Source organism: Malus sylvestris, chromosome 5 (assembly GCF_916048215.2).
Source record: "Malus sylvestris chromosome 5, drMalSylv7.2, whole genome shotgun sequence".
In the NCBI taxonomy this organism is placed as follows: Eukaryota; Viridiplantae; Streptophyta; class Magnoliopsida; order Rosales; family Rosaceae; genus Malus; species Malus sylvestris.
In genome coordinates this window covers 34,283,340-34,299,062 of record NC_062264.1, presented here as the reverse complement: position 1 = coordinate 34,299,062, position 15,723 = coordinate 34,283,340, and the positions used below count along the sequence as shown (strand labels likewise).

The following is a 15,723-nucleotide window of genomic DNA, read 5'->3' as shown; positions in this document are numbered from 1 at the left end:
CGGCTTCTCTCCCAAAGCGGCAAGTAGATCTTGTTGAGCCAACACATCTTTGACCTCACATTGCCACATCCCGAAGTTGTTTGTGCCATCAAACTTTTCCACTTCGAACTTTGCATTTTGCACCGTAGTTCTTGCAAACCCGGAGCTGCTTCCAAAAGGATTTTCATCTTGCCCGTCTGACATCTTTGACAACTAGACAGTACCCAAGAGCAACCAGTGCTCTGATACCAATTGTTGTGCTAGGATAGCACCAGACCTTTGGAACCAACTCTTGATAACCCACAGAAAATATATCAAATGAAATGCAAGAACAAAATATTAAAGACACCAAGATTTTAACGAGGTTCCTCAACCGTCAGTGTAACTAAAGTACGTCCTCGGAGCAGTAGGAGCTCACCCAATAATCCACTATCAACCAAATGAGAGTTTACAAAGTGTTGGCAATCTCACAACCCAAATAACCCAATACACCCAATAGCTCTCACACACCAAAGAAACAAATAAAGAAAGAAATATAATGAATAATTTCTTCTCTATACATATAACTCAAAACTATTACAACAACAACTACTTTGGTGGATGATTACTAACCAATAAAGCAGCAACTTCTTCTTTCTTTTTGGGATCTCTGCAACTCTCCTTGCTCTCGGTAGCTCTCACTTCTCTCTTCAGAAAATGAGCCCTCTTCTACTACTTTTTTTCTTCTGCCCGAAACAAATAATTATGGCTTTGAAAAAGCCACAAAACACAGCCACAAAGCAAGCCACAAAACAAGGAAACATAATCATGATGCCTCCTCATCATGATGTTCCCTCATCAATTTTTCTTTCATTCTTCTGTTTTGTTTCCTAGCCTATTTTGGCCACTATGCAACAGTTATGACACGTGGCTTGAATACCAGATATTTTGGCAAAATTTCTCCAATACATTATACATTGTTCTCATACCTGATTTATCCAATGGATACCTTGCATGCAGAAAGCTTTTTATTCAAGCCTATTTACCTCAATGTTTCCCTCTGTTTTCACCTTTTGTTTATGGCATCCTTTTATCTACCCGCTGCTATACTCTGCTCCGGTGATATCGGAACTCCGACCCCTGGTGTTGTGAAATCATTATGCATTGAGGAAGAACGCAGAGCGCTTGTGAGCTTTAAAAACGAGCGTGTTGATCATTCGGGTAGGCTTTCTTCTTGGGTGGGTCGTGATTGCTGTCGATGGGAAGGAATTTCATGCAACAACAGCACTGGTCGTGTCGTCAAGATGAACCTCCGCAATCCATATCCGTATCCATTTTCATATTCTGATGAACGGTGGGACGAGTCGGCTCATGAACAGTCTTGCTTGGGAGGTAAGATAAATGCTTCTTTGTTAACCTTGAAATATTTGAATTACCTTGACCTGAGCATGAATAATTTCCACGGCATTATTCCCATTCCAAACTTCTTTGGGCAGCTTAACAGTTTGCAATATCTCAATCTTTCCTCTTCATTGTTCGGGGGAGAGATTCCCTATTCTCTTGGTAACCCGTCAAGCCTGAATTTTCTTGATCTCGGGTTTAATTACAATTTATCTTCCAGCAACTTGAGTTGGGTTTCTCACCTCTCTTCCCTAAAATACCTTAATCTCGAAGGCATTGACCTTAGCAGCACAAGAGTCAGTTGGGCGTATGATATTAACACGCTTCCTTCATTGTTAGAGTTACACTTGTCGTCGTGCCAAATCAAAAGCATTCCACTCTCACTGCAAAAGATTAATTTCACATCCCTTTTGATCCTTGATTTGTCAGATAATAAGATTAATTCTGCATTTCCTAGTTGGCTTTTTAATTTTACTAGCCTCAAAGAGCTTAATCTAGCCAGAAACAATTTAACCAGTCCTTTTCCGAGTGAATTTGCAAACTTGAAATCTCTGGAAAGCCTTGATTTATCTGCAACAGGCCTAAAAGGTCAAATTCCTAAAGTCATTGGAAATTTGTGCAAGCTAAAGTTCTTAAGTCTTCGCGCCAACAATTTTGATGGAGGGGGGATTGAAGAGTTTTGGAGGAGTTTCTCTAATTGTTCAAATAATTCACTAGAGTCACTAGACTTGTCATTTTGCGGGCTGCAAAGCCAACTCCCGGCCTCCTTAGGAATGTTAAAAAGTTTGCAAAATCTCGACTTTTGTGGAAACCATTTGTGGGGGTCGATTCCAGATTCCATTGGAAACTTGTCCTCCTTGAAAACATTGGACCTCTCTTATAATTATATGAATGGCTCCATTCCAGAAAGCATCGGACAACTCACTGAGCTGGTTTCCCTACATCTGTACCTCAATATATGGGAAGGCATTCTAACTGAATCCCACTTCATAAATCTTACCAGTTTACAAGATTTTCAAGTAGGAGATACACAAAGACCAATGTCCCTCAGTTTTAAAGTAGCTTATGATTGGGTCCCTCCTTTCAAGCTCCACACAATTAAGATCATAAACTGTCGGGTAGGTCCTGATTTTGGGGTATGGCTTCGATCTCAAACTGAACTAGTGAACGTTAATCTTCACGGTAATGAAATCTCAAAAAATTCCATACCAGAGGAATGGTTGTCAAAGATATCTACCCAAGTCGTCTATCTAATTTTAGCTCACAACCAATTCTCCGGAAACCTTCCAACCCATTTAAAATTTCCAAATTCAATGGTTATTGATTTGAGTCGTAATAATTTGGTGGGCCCACTTCCACTTTGGTCCACTAATGTCTCTCTCCTATATCTTCAAAGCAATTCATTTTCCGGACCAATTCCCTTGAATATTGATCAGCTAATGCCCAATTTGGAAGGTCTGTATCTCTTTGAGAATCATTTGAATGGCATTATTCCTAACTCTATTTGCAACATCCAAAGCTTGGAAGTTCTGGCCCTAAAAAACAATCAGTTTTCTGTGCATGGCTTGCGGGGAGCAATCTATTGTTTTTAGACGCGAGTCACAACAATCTCTTTGGTAATATTCCCACTTCATTGGGAGTATTAAGTTTATTGGAGATTTTAAAGCTCAACAACAACAGTTTTGACGGTAAAATTCCTGATTCCTTGCAAAATTGTTCTAGTTTAAGGAGCATTGATCTTGGAGACAACATATTATTGGGGACAATACCATTATGGATAGGTGGATCAAACGTAGCCATGTTGTATATGCTACAGTTGTGATCCAACCTATTTACTGGACATATTCCTCATAACTTGTGCAATCTTAGCCATCTTCACATCCTCGACCTCAGTCATAACAACTTTTCGGGAATGATCCCCAACTGTGTGAATAATTTGGCTTCTCTGGTTCGTGAGGATAATTTAGAAGGTCTCCATTATGTTTTTAGTGAGCAAGCCACATTATACGTATACTAAAACCCAAACTCGGGTGGCACTGTTTTTCACTGTTCGTGAACAGTGCAAGGACAATTATGCCCTCCGCTTTTCTTGGCTTTTGCCGTGCTTCTTCATATGTGCGCAGTGAATTTCCGATTCTACCCATCCAGCCCACGCGTCCTGCATCCTTTCTTTCTCTCATTCGATTCATCCGTTTCACTTTACCTTTTGGCTCTTCATTTTCTGGTTTCCTCATCTGGGTTTTCCTCCGCCTTCATCGTTGTGCGCCCTGTTTTCTATCAATTTCTTCCTTTTGGTTTCACAAAATTACCTCCGGGCAGACACGATCTTTGATTTTTGGAATAGTTGTTGGCTGTTCTTCTCTGTTTTTGGGTGCGAACCGTATCGATTTCGTCTTTTTCGTCGTTTTGTTAACTGGTACGTATTAAGGTGACTGATTTCTAAATTTTTTAGTTTTGCTTTGCAGTTTAATTTCATTTTTGGTTGTCTTGCTCATAGATTTGTTTTTTGGTTGTCTAACTGTTATTACAATTGGATTGATTTTGTTCCCAGATTTTCGCTAAATTTTGGGTGATCTTTGTATTCAAGTGATCGTCAGACAAATCGTATTCAGTTTGGGTATGTTTTGGCTGAGCTATATATTAGTTTTTATTTTTAATTTCTGTAGGTTGTAATGAACTGGCTATTCTGTTGAGCCAATTGATTTCAATCAATTCCGCCAAAAAGAAAAAGGGGGAGTAGTAATATTGTACCAGAAGAAAACATTTCTAAGATAGAATTAGCCTCGGAGTTCAAGAAATAGATCACTGAGATTAAAAGAATCTTAGAATAGGATAGGATGAGCATTAAAAGATGGATCCTAGCTATAAGAAACCATTATGCTTCAGAATTAGGAGACATAAGATAAGAACTTTATAGGATCATTGAAAGACTTGATGAGTCTAACCCAAATGCCCAGATCAATAAGAAACTAGATACCCTTTAGGATCAAATAAAAACAATCCTAGACTCCGTGATCCATATTACTATGAGTCAATGAGTTTGACCATTTTATCTACTTTCGTAGATAATTGTTTAAGCAGTTCGCCTTGATCTGCTTGATTTGTTGACGAGGATGCTTCATCAGTGTTCTTAGTTGTAACTGGGCTCGGTGAACATATTTAGAATGTGTAAAGAATTAATTTTTTCATAGTTGAATGTGTTTATCAGCTTATGATTAGTTTTTTTGTGGATTGGCTGATGTGTGTGCAAAGAAGTAGATTATTATGGTTACTTTGCTTTTTAGATTTATCACCTTAATGGTTTTGTATTTTTACAATGAATTACCCACTTTTGGTGTGGTTTTGATGGATGAATGTTTATATTCTAATGTGAAATGAAACAAGAAGGAAAAACTGTATAACTCTAATCAGATATCCATTAAAAAGATAACAAATCGCATTACAGATTAACGCATGTTAAAATTGTGGTCAAACAAAAATATGAATACAATGTTTCTGATAGAGATGACCCATGATAACAAGATGGTCTAGCAAAGTCATTTAATGGTTGTCAAGGTTGACAGTTTGTCTTAGTGTATAAGAGTACATCCTATATGAGGGAAGAACACAAACATGCCATGTGCTATCAATGTCATATGACAGCAAAAATAAGAACTTTAGAAGGCACTTCTATTTTTATTTTTTCCATGTTTCAGTTTGAAAACATATGGATTGCTTCGCATCGATACAGAGTGACACACCCCGACCGAGATCAAGGCATGTTGGCCATCACGTGAGAGTGACGTAGTCAAGTGCACAGTGTAGAAGCGATGAAGATAACAATTATACGAATAATTAAAAAAACTGAATTACTCAAGTGCACTACTAAACAGGGAGTGATAGGAGTTAGTTACAACAGTAAACACTCCTAGTCAGAGCATAAGAAGTCTAGGTGCAGTCCAGTAGGACAAGTACTAGTTATACAGTACCAGGTATGTCCTACTATTATTTGGATATGTCAGAACTGCCGACGACCTCGAGCCACCAACAGTGAGCTTACTTAAAACCTGGAGGGGCGCAAAACAGAAAACGTGAGTGGGCAAAAACAAATGTTTTACAAAATCATTTCATTTATCAACATAACTAACCTCTCGCTGTAAAACATGTAAAGTTTCCCCAGAATCAAGATATAAGCATATATATATATATATATATATATATATATTTCTGAATCATAACAATTCAATTCATGCTTCACATAATCATATTCATATGTATGCAATGCTAAAATATAACAAAGTAAACAATCCAGGTAAGAATGATTTTATGGAAATATGATATGTTAGCCGGAACCCCTGTGATAGTCTGTATGGCTGAATTTATAGCTCATAAAATCAATCTAGCCGGAGTCACTACTATGACCTATACGACAATATACTGCACATAAGTCAGAACCACTAAAAAGGTCTGTTCGACTAGATTGGGTGAAATATAATTATGCTCAATTCTATCCTCTCATAATAGCCGAGCGATAAATCGCTGGTCACCTACGAGTTGGAACCCTAAATAAGGTCTGTACGACAAGACTGTGCACTTAAGCTGGATCCCATGTGAGCATATAGTGTGGGGGTGACATAATAAACAGGTCTGTATCATATTTCTGGCTAAATTAATCACCCTAGGTGCAGTTTTATGAGCTCAACGTTATTCAATTACATATCACATCATTGATGATTCACATAACCAAACGTAACTTACCTGAACCTACCTGTGCCTCCACAACACCACATTTATACATATATGCAACTATGAAATGCATATTCAGAATATAAAAGCATTTGGCATATTATTTCAAAGCATACTTTCTTAAAAATGCATTTCTGGGAAATATATCAAGTATATACATATATACTGAAAACAAAAGCCCACTCACTGATAAGTCGACGGGTCATAACCCCCGAGTCGCCCGTGGATACACTCGTCCTCGGGATACGTCTCACTTATATGTGAATTAACTATAAAAACGTTATTTTAAGGCGCATAGAAAAAATTAGCTAATAACTTCTCATACATTGCTCAATTTTGGTATTTGAATGTACCAACGTGATCTACATAACTCCACGAACATCCCCATATTTTTAGAATTATTTTTGGACCTCCCACTCGCCGGCCAAGGCACGGCAAAACGCGCCGGCCACGTGCCTAGCACGTGCAACGGCATCAGGAATATTCCGTTAAATCCTAACGGTAACCGTTAATCTTAACTGACAACGTGAGAATATTCCGTCATATTTGACGGAATATTCCTTCACCTTTAACCTCCAGCTTCGGCGACCGTCGCCGACGTCGGAAACTGGGCAAAACTTCAAACTCACTATTCTCATTCGTTTCTTCACCATTTTTCATGCAATTGGTACCAAAATGAAGCTAATGACATGTAGATTCATGTTATACTACTTTTAAGCCTTGAATTCCACTAGAATCTACCTGAGGAAGCTCGATAATCCGGTCACTTTGAAAACCTTCGATCTCGGCCCTCCGACGTCCAAAACCTTTAAACGAAGCACTCCTAGCTTCCTTGGGACCTCACTAAGCTTCCTATGAGCTTAGATTTCCTTAAAAATCAACATTTTACGTGAGTATGAACAGTGCATGAAAATGGGGTTACGGGTTCACGAGTTTTTCGAAGGATTCCTTACCTGAAATGGGTACCAATCAACTCGTAGCACCACGAGGAACACAATGGTGCATTCAAAACCTTCGATCTGTGAAGTTTGGGGGTGGTCTTGAAGCTTGTCCGTACGAAGGAGGGAAGAGAGAGGGTGAAACTGAGAGAGTGAGGGCACATGAGTGAGAAAGAGAAAGGAGGAGTGATGTGTGGTGTGTGTGTGTGGTCCACGTGGTCACAATTCTCCAACCACACAATAAGCTCAAAATCTCAATATGTCACACATACCCACTACAATCTCCCGTCCAAGGGTAAACCTGTCATTTTACATCGTCAAAGAATATATATTTGGGACGGGCTGTGACACAGAGTTATTACCCCATATCCATTCTATATTCTCTCCCTGATTCCCATACCCATTCTATGTTCTCTCCCTGATTCCCATACCCATTCTATATTCTTTCCCTGATTGATTATAGTTCGCACAATTGAAATAATCTATGCAGTTATCAATGTATTTTCTTTGTACTAACGTGTGTTTTTTTATTTTTATTAGTATACGAACATAAAAAAAAATCCAAACTTTCAAAGAAAGCAGCAAGATCTTTAAAAAAAAAAAATACAAGAGAGAAACTCTGCACATGTCATTGGTGTATTTTCTTTAAATTAAAATAATTTTTGAATTTATCCTTTTACCTACTTGATGTACTTTTCCTTATTTAGTGGAGATATTAGTGATTAAACAGCCTAAATAAGTCAGGTGGGGCAAATTATCCATTATTTAAAAGAAAAACAAACAAAAGAGAAAAATATGAAATGAGAGAGAAGACTCACTCTCAGTTTGAAAATCACTGTGAGTGGAGTCATTCACCTGCTTGGGCTCCTTTCCTCCTTTGACAAAACATCCAGGTATTATTCCACGTTTTACCCATCTCAGATTTATTCTTTGAGATTTTTTTAATTTTTAAGCTTTGAATTTTATGTGGGGTTGAGCATTTGGAATCAATTTAAGTTTTTTGGTTAGTCTGGAATTTGATGTAAAATTTCTAAGCTTTAAAATTATTTTTATCAGGCCTCATACAATTCTGTGAACTCATGGTATGCAGTTTTTTTTTTTTTTCTTTTTTTCTACAGAAGTTAAGGGAATTCTCATTTATAACCCTTTTGTGTTGTTTTTGGCCTTGAGGACGTTCTGTGTTACAGGTAAGTAATTTAAACTTCTTATGTATTTCGATTCAAAGTTTCATTATATAGTTTTGTTTACTTTTTTCTCATCCAAGTCAACCTTTGTATTGTGTTTATGTTTATTGAGATGAAACTTTTGTTTTAAGGTTTTGTTTAGATTTTTGTATTGTAATAGGACAAGAACTTATCAATGTGATTAGTGCGTACGCACCTCAAGTAGGGTTGGATACGAGTTCGAAGGAGAAATTTTGGGAAGACCTTGGAGACTTGGTGCAAGGAATTGCTCAGACAGAGAAGTTATTTATAGGAGGAGATTTAAATGGACACGTGGGCAGGGAGACAGGCAACTATGGAGGTTTTCATGGTGGCCATGGTTTTGGGGAGAGAAACGAGGATGGGGAAGCTATCTTGGATTTTGCAATGGCATATGATCTCTTCTTAGCCAACACCTTCTTTAAGAAGAGAGAAGAACATGTGATCACCTACAAGAGTGGGTCGTCAAAAACACAAATAGATTTTCTTCTAATGAGGAAAGGGGATCGTATAACTTGTAAGGATTGCAAAGTTATACCAGGAGAGAGCGTGGCTAATCAACATCGCTTGTTGGTGATGGATGTACATATCAAAAGAGTGAGAAAAAAGAACAAGACTTGGAAGTGCCCAAGGACTAGATGGTGGAATCTAAAAGAAGAAAAACAAGCCATTTTCAAAGAGAAAGTAATCACCCAGTGTGTGTGGGATAGAGAGGGGGAAGCTAACCAAATGTGGGATTCCATGGCTAGTTGTATCCGAAAAGTAGCAAAAGAGGTATTAGGAGAGTCCAAGGGCTTTGCCCCACACCAAAAGGAATCTTGGTGGTGGAATGAGGAGGTACAAGCAAAGGTGAAGGCTAAGAAGGAATGTTGTAAAGCCTTATACAAGGATATGACCGATGAAAATGGTGAAAGGTATAGAAAAGCGAAGCAAGAGGCGAAGAAAGCTGTGAGAGAAGCTAAGTTAGCGGCTTATGACGATATGTATAAGCGACTAGATACCAAAGAAGGAGAGTTGGATATCTATAAACTAGCTAGAGCAAGGGAAAATAAGACAAGGGACCTAAACCAAGTGAGGTGCATCAAGGATGAGGATGGAAAGGTTCTTGCTACAGAGAACGCGGTTAAAGACAGATGGAAAGGTTATTTTCATAATCTTTTCAATGAAGGACATGAAAGGAGTGCTTCTTTAGGGGAGTTGAATAACTCAGAAGAGTGTAGAAACTACTCTTTTTATCGTAGAATCCAGAAGGAAGAAGTGGTTGTAGCTTTGAAGAAGATGAAGCATAGAAAAGCAGTAGGCCCAGACGATATACCAATCGAAGTGTGGAAAGTTTTGGGAGAGACAGGTATAACATGGCTCACTGACCTTTTCAATAGGATTTTGAAAACGAAGAAGATGCCGAATGAGTGGCGAATGAGCACTTTGGTGCCTATCTACAAGAATAAGGGCGATGTACAAAATTGCATGAACTATAGGGGTATTAAGCTAATGAGTCATACAATGAAGCTTTGAGAGAGAGTCATTGAGCATAGATTGAGGCAAGAGACACGGGTTTCGGACAACCAATTCGGGTTCATGCCAGGGCGCTCAACCATGGAGGCAATCTATCTCTTACGAAGATTGATGGAAAGATATAGAGATGGGAAAAAGGATTTACACATGGTCTTTATAGATTTGGAAAAAGCGTATGATAGGGTTCCAAGAGACATTCTTTGGAGGATTTTAGAGAAGAAAGGAGTACGAGTAGCATATATCCAAGCTATACAGGATATGTATGAAGGAGCAAAGACTGCCGTAAGAACTCATGAAGGACAAACCGAAAGCTTTCCCATAACTGTAGGATTACATCAAGGCTCATCCTTAAGTCCTTACCTTTTTGCGTTGGTAATGGATGAGTTAACAGGACATATTCAAGGTGATATTCCTTGGTGTATGCTTTTCGCAGACGATATAATGTTGATAGATGAAACTCAGGAAGGGGTAAATGCAAAGCTTAACCTTTGGAGAGAAGTGTTGGAATCTAAAGGTCTTCGCCTAAGCCGATCAAAGACAGAATATATGGAGTGCAAGTTCAGTGCAAATGGAGGCCAAAACGAGTTAGGGGTGAGGATTGGAGATCAAGAAATACCAAAGAGCGACCGTTTTCGTTACCTAGGATCTATCTTGCAAAAGAACGGAGAATTAGATGGAGATCTCAACCATAGAATACAAGCTGGATGGATGAAGTGGAAGAGTGCATCCGGCGTGTTGTGTGACCGCCGTATGCCACTGAAGCTCAAGGGAAAATTTTATAGGATGGCAATAAGGCCGGCGATGCTGTATGGCATAGAATGTTGGGCGGTGAAGCATCAACACGTACACAAAATGGGTGTAGCGGAGATGAGGATGCTTCGTTGGATGTGTGGGCACACGAGAAAGGATAAGATTAGGAATGAGGATATCCGGGGTAAAGTAGGAGTAGCCGAAATTGAAGGAAAGATGAGAGAAAATCGGTTACGGTGGTTTGGACATGTGCAAAGAAGGCCTACTGACGCTCCGATTAGAAGATGCGACTATGGGACAGAGGTTCAGGGCCGAAGGGGTAGAGGAAGACCTAGGAAAACTTTGGAGGAGACCCTAAGAAAAGACTTAGAGTACTTGGATCTAACGGAGGACATGACACAGGATAGAACACAATGGCGTTCTAAGATTCATATAGCCGATCCCACTTAGTGACTTGGATTTTCCAAGTCTCCAACCGAGAAGTTTTCCTCACTCGGGAAATTAAGGGAACACTACCTCAACCTATATGCTCCACTCACAAAGCTTCAACATACAAGCTTCAACAAAAGAAAATTCAAAGAACTTAGCGAAGAAGGCTTTGGTGTATTTAACACAATACGTTGAAATGAAGGAAAGCTTATTTATTGATATCCCCGATAAGTTACAAATATGTACATATACTTGAGTCAAAATAAACAAACAAGAGGGAGCCTTCACAAAGGTTGCTTAGGAGAAGTCTCAGCAGTCGGTAGAGCCCCAGAAAGAGAAGGCACCGGAGGGGGATCATTCGGAGCCTCAGTACTGGACAAAACCCTAGAAGAAGGAGGCATCAGAGGTTGATCATTTGGAGCTTCATTACGCGGTACAGCCCCAGAAGACGAAGGCAATAAATGCCTTTGGAACAAACCCACAAATCTCTGATGATCAAGTAAAACCTAACCATCAGATTCCTTCATCTGGTCAAGCTTCCTCTTCATGTTTGTAGCATAGTCATGTGCGAGCCGATGCAACTGTTTATTCTCATGCTTGAGCCCTCTAATCTCCTGTTTGAGATTCATCACTTCAGCCGCCAATGATTCAACTTGGCGGGTTCGAGCAAATAGGCGTTGGGCCATATTAGACACAGAACCTGCACACTGAACACTGAGAGCCAGAGAATCCTTAACAGCCAACTCATCAGACCGTTTGGAAAGTAGTCTGTTATCTTTGGGAGTGAGAAGGTTCATGGCCACTACCGCAGCGGTCATATCATTCTTCATCACGGAATCCCCAACGGTAAGATGACCAGTAGGGGAGACGAAGGATGGGCGCCATATGTTGTCTGGAGAAGGCGGGGCTGCCTCTTCAACAAGGTTCAAGTCAAAACGACGGTCGGAGGGGCCATACATTTTCAAAGGTGTTGAAGAGAGAAGAGGTCGGACAAATCAAGATCTTAGAAGTGCAAGAATGGAGCTTCTACTAGTGGATATTCAAGTGTGCTTTGGAACTTAATGTCAGCCCCTATAAAAATCTGCACTCGACGAAGCTTCAGAAATCGAAGAGGCGCCTGCTCAGAAATCGAAGAGGCGTTTGCTTTCTCAAAAGCTGGGTTGCTCAGAGACCACGAGGGTCGATCTCAGAAATCGAAGAAGCGTTTGCTTTCTCAAAAGCTGGGCTGCTCAAAGACCACGAAGGCCGATCTCAGAAATCGAAGAGGCTTGCTTTCTCAAAAGCTGGGCTGCTCAGAGACCACGAGGGCCGATCTCAGAAATCGAAGAGGCACCTACTTTTCCAGCCTTGTCAGCACCTGTCACACGCACACTCAGCTTTGCGGAAATTATGGGCATTCTGTCGAAGATTTCTGGCGAAGTAGAAAGCACATGAATCGTACTGTTCAATCACCCACTTCCCACACGCAACAGTAGCTCATGGGTACCACAGATAACTTTGCCAAAGTTCTCTGACAAAGTTGAGACACGTGAAGCTTGCAGCTCCCACTACATCGCTCTGACCAAGAAGGGTAAAAGAATTGCAAAGAAACAACACTAACAAAGTTTAGACATATAAATTTTGAAGGTCTAGCTACCATATTATTACCCACAAGGGTAAATGAATAGTACCACTGCTGGATAATTGGAAAGTCCCGTGTGTCAACCTCTGTGCTTCGTGGCAAGGTAGACTAGCAAACATGCCCAACCTTTACTCACATTCGAGAAAACACTCCCAACAAGATTGCTTGCTCCAAAATCGAAGAGGCACCGCCCTCCGAATCTCGAGAGCCAGACTCCCAACATGATTACTTTCTCAAAAATCGAAGAGAGGGTAAAGGAACAGTACCACTGTTGGATAATTGGAAAGTTCCTGTGTGTCAACCTTTGTGCTTCGTGGCAAGGTAGACTAGCAAACATGCCCAACCTTTACTCACATTCGAGAAAACACTCCCAACAAGATTGCTTGCTCCAAAATTGAAGAGGCACCGCCCTCCGAATCTCGAGAGCCAGACTCCCAACATGATTACTTTCTCAAAAATCGAAGAGAGGGTAAAAGAACAGTACCACTGCTGGATAATTGGAAAGTCCCTGTGTGTCAACCTCTGTGCTTCGTGGCAAGGTAGACTAGCAAACATGCCCAACCTTTACTCACATTCGAGAAAACACTCCCAACAAGATTGCTTGCTCCAAAATCGAAGAGGCACCGCCCTCCGAATCTCGAGAGCCAGACTCCAAACATGATTACTTTCTCAAAAATCGAAGAGACACCGCTCTCCGAATCTCGAGAGCCAGACCCCCAGCAGGATTGCTTTCTCAAAAATCGAAGAGGCATCGTTCTCCGAATCTCGAGAGCCAGATCCCCGACAGGATTGCTTGTTCGAAAACCGAAGAGGCACCACTTTCCCAACTTACAGAGCTGGATCTCCTTGGATAAAGCTTGTCTGTAATCTTCACACGCAACATCAACTTTCTAGATACCACAGACCACTTTTTCAAAGTGCTCTGACAGAGTTAAAACATGTGAAGCTGGCAGCTCCTACTACCGTGCTATGACCAAACAGGGTAAAGGAATAGCATTATTACTTGATGTTAGGGAGACTCCTATATATGTCGACATCCATCCCTAACAGACAGGCATACCTGCAAAAATGCTCAACCCTTTCTCTTATCTGAGAGGGCACTCCCAACGAAGCATTTCGAAATATTCAGCTTTCTTTCCCCCCGATAATACCTCTGTAAACAAGCTATACTAGAGCAAGAATATCTCATATCATCAGGGTTAAAAGCAAGAGTATCCCATATCATGCTTTTTCCCTGTCTTTTCCTTTGGCCTTGTTCTTACCTGCAAGACAAGGAGAAAGAGAGCAATCAGTCAGCACTTGGAATCAAGCTTCCAGCCAGGAACTGACTGCCTGGAACCCCTTACCTGATTACTTACCTGGCATTGCTCTCGAGTACTCATCTTCAACATCTTATGCTTCCAGGGAAGATACCGCATCTGCCTGAGGAACAGATAGGGCAAGTGAGAAGGATACAAGGAAGCATGCGGAGACAAGTGTAACAGCACACGTGCCGATACATCCACTACTCTGTCAAAAGCAAAAGTATCCCATATCAGCAGGGTCGAACGTACTCTAGATTTGATGGACTTGTTTTGACCCTCAAATTCTTCAGTCGGCCTTATACTCTGGAGGAAACCAGAAAACCCTCCAGCCTAGTTCAAGAATAAGCCTGTGGAAAGTTACTTCTTCAAAAGCAAAAGTATCCCATATCATCTCTTCTCATTTTTCTTCTCTTTATCCTTCATGCTGCCTGTAAGATAGGGAGAATGTGAACAATCAGCCGGAGCTCTGATTGCTTACCTTGTCTGTCACCTTTTTCAGCAGATCCCCTAGCTCGGCGACTTGGGGGACTCTTACTACATGGTTTGTATCGCGTTTGACCAAGCATGAAACTACAAGTAAGCTTCAAGTGAAATTGATACATTACCTTGTGCATCTCCACCAGTTACAGATACCACCCCTGGATGGAGAAAGAGTACTTCCAGAGAAGATGCCACATCTACCTATGAGACAGATAAGGCAAGTCAAGACGATACCACACTCCGGTACTTAGAAGTTTCGTGGCTACGAGATCATTCTCCCACAATATTTCCTAATGTCATTTGTACTAAATCATTCACTTGTACTCACTAAAGGAGAGCTTGAACCTATGTACTTGTGTAAACCCTTCACAATTAATGAGAACTCCTCTATTCCATGGACGTAGCCAATCTGGGTGAACCACGTACATCTTGTGTTTGCTTTCCTATCTCTATCCATTTATATACTTATCCAACTAATGACCGGAGCAATCTAGCGAAGATCACAAAAAGTGACCGTTTTCGCTACCTAGGATCTATCTTGCAAGAGAACGGAGAATTAGATGGAGATCTCAACCATAGAATACAAGCTGGATGGATAAAGTGTAAGAGTGCATCCGGCGTGTTGTGTGACCGTCGTAGGCCACTGAAGCTCAAGGGAAAATTTTATAGGACGGCAAGAAGGCCAGCGATGTTGTATGGCACAAAATGTTGGGCGGTGAAGCATCAACACGTACATAAAATGGGTGTAGCGGAGATGAGGATGCTTCGTGGGATGTATGGACACACGAGAAAGGATAAGATTGGGAATGAGGATATCCGAGGTAAAGTAGGAGTAGCCAAAATTGAAGGAAATATGAGAGAAAATCGGTTTCGGTGGTTTGGACATGTGCAAAGAAGGCCTACTGACGCTCCGATTCGAAAATGTGACTACGGGACAGAGGTTCAGGGCCGAAGGGGTAGAGGAAGGCCTAGGAAAACTTTGGAAGAGACCTTAAGAAAAGACTTGAGTACTTGGATCTAACGGAGGACATGACACAAAACCGAGCGCAATGGCGTTCTAGGATTTATATAGCCGACCCCACTTAGTGGGAAAAGGCTTTGTTGTTGTTGTTGTTGTTTAGTATATGTGTTATATCCTTATTAGTTTTTTTTTTTTTTTGAATTGTGTTTTGCAGCAATTTGTTTTTGAATTGGCTGTAAAAATTTATATGCATCATGTCTAAAAGATCTTTAAATATTGGAATAAATGATGGTCTACAACAAGAAGAAAACATTGTGAATAGTGGATGTAATCTTTTCCTTGAGCATAACCAGCAACCAAAAAAATTGTGTAGAACCACTTACATGCAAAATTCTGAACACACCTCTTTTTGTGAAACTGATGCGCTAGTTTCTCAATA

General features: G+C 40.5%; 1 pseudogene; it reads left to right on the top strand.

Annotated features, from left to right (window-relative positions):
* Positions 1 to 959: 959 nt before the first annotated feature.
* LOC126620624 (receptor-like protein EIX2) overlaps positions 960 to 15,723 on the top strand; it is a 59,841-nt pseudogene continuing 45,077 nt past the window's right edge.